The 1,992-nt window shown below is 37.4% G+C and overlaps 1 protein-coding gene across 5 annotated transcripts in view; it reads right to left on the reverse strand.

Annotated features, from left to right (window-relative positions):
* Positions 1–1,992, reverse strand: part of Unc13b (unc-13 homolog B) — a 241,504-nt gene that overhangs the window by 156,804 nt on the left and 82,708 nt on the right. The gene's annotated exons all lie outside the window — the stretch shown is intronic.

Genomic DNA, 1,992 nt, shown 5'->3' on the forward strand with positions numbered 1-1,992 from the left:
GTTGGGGATTGAATCCAGGGCCTTATAATGCTAGGCAAGGACCCTTCCTATAACTGAGCTATATCCCTAGCTTAGCTCTTTTTTGTTTTATTGTTTTTGTTATTGTTGTTTTTGAGTCTGGGTCCCAGTATGTAGCCCAGGTTGCCTTAAACTCACAATCCTGCCTCAGCTATCCAAGTGCTGGTATTATAGCTGTAAATGCTAATTTCTTGATTTTTCACAATGGTGTTTTGGTTATGCAGACCATCTTAGTTCTTGGAAAAAGAAATGAGAATAATATGATGCTAATCTTAATTACTCAAGCTAGTAAAAGTAATGGCTATTTGATCCCACAGTGGCACACACCTGTGAACCCAGCACTTGGAGATGGACAGAGAATAATCAAGGGTTCAAAGACATCTTCAGCTACATACTAAGTTTGAGGCCAGCCTGGGAACAGGTGACCCTGCCCCCAAAAAAGAATAATGGCTGCTCAGTAAACTATTGTGTCAACATTTCTATAGGTTTAAAGTTTTTCAAATAAAGATACACGAAGAAATAAATAAGCAGACAAAAGACAGGAACGGTTTCACGGAGAAATAAAAAAAAACCTATAAACACTGAAAAATGTGTAAGAATAAATATGCTGATTATTTATCACTTTTGAAACAGGGTCTCCCTGTAGCCCCAGTGGCCTGGAACTTACTATGTAGACCAGGCTGGCCTTGAACTCACAGAAATCCGCCTGCCTCTGTTTCCCCAGTGCTGGGATTAAGGGCATGCACCACCACTCCCAGCCTTATTTATCACTTTTTATTTCTTCCTGCCCTCTTGACATGCTCTCTAATCACTGCCAACTGCATTTCATCAAATGAGTCCAGGAAGGAACAGGATTTAAAAGCGTAATCATTCCATTTTGTTTCTTACTAGCAATCCCTTAAAAGGGTTAGCAGACAAAAGGGGCCAAAATTAACTCACTGCAATGAGTTTTGGAAATGACTTCTTGATTTTAACTTACAACCTGGTCTTCAATTTAGGTTCTTCTGGTCTCCTATTACCCTAAATATTTGATCCTACAACAACAAAAGGCTACAACAAATCATATGAAAAATAGGTTTCCTTATCTGTCATTGTTCTGACTTTTATCAGGAAAGGGTTTCACAAAATGTACAACCAGGAATATAGGTTTTTCTTCTCAAACTATATGAAGCAATCAGTATAACAGGACAGGGGTTATGGAGTGAACTTGTCTGGGTTTGAGTATTTACTTCACCACTTATTGGCTATGTGATTCACAGCAGATTACTCAATCTCTTTATGCCTCAGTCTCCTCATCTAAAAATGAGAACAGCAGAATCTATGTTTTAGGGTTATTATGAGGACTAATTAAGTTTAATAGAACTTAATACAGTTAAACTCTTGGAACAGCATCTGTATACTGTAACTTTCCATATGTGTTAGGTTCTATGTTTCTGTTGCTTTTTTATCATTTGTTGGTTGGCTGCCTGACACCTGTGTCGCTATGGTTCTTATTATTACTAATACTACTATGACAATGCTACCATAACCAACTTTAATCTACAGTTGATGGAGTTTGGCATTTGATTCAGAAAAGCTACAGCAAAGTACAACATATACACAGACACATCAGAGTTTGAAAAACTGAAACCTTAAGTTGGCTCTTCAATGCCTCAAGCTATTCTATATAAGAACCTGAGTAGAAGTTAGCAATTTACCAACAAAGCATGACTTGCTCCCAGAAAGAATCTGTGTGATCTGGACAAATTAATCTCTGGAGAAATGACATGTTCTCTTCCTTAAGCATTTATACAACTTTATTAAGGTTTACTATGCATTAAGTATTGAGCCAGACACCAGAAATAGAAAATGGAATAGAGTTTATGTCTTTTAAAACTTTATGGAGTCTCTAATGGCTTGTTTATTTTCTTTCCTTTTGTGGTACTGGGGATCAAACCAGAGCCTTTTGCTCACTAAGCAAGCACTATAACACTG

The sequence above is a fragment of the Nannospalax galili genome, unplaced genomic scaffold (genome assembly GCF_000622305.1).
Source record: "Nannospalax galili isolate Female #2095 unplaced genomic scaffold, S.galili_v1.0 scaffold341, whole genome shotgun sequence".
NCBI classification, from domain to species: domain Eukaryota; kingdom Metazoa; phylum Chordata; class Mammalia; order Rodentia; family Spalacidae; genus Nannospalax; species Nannospalax galili.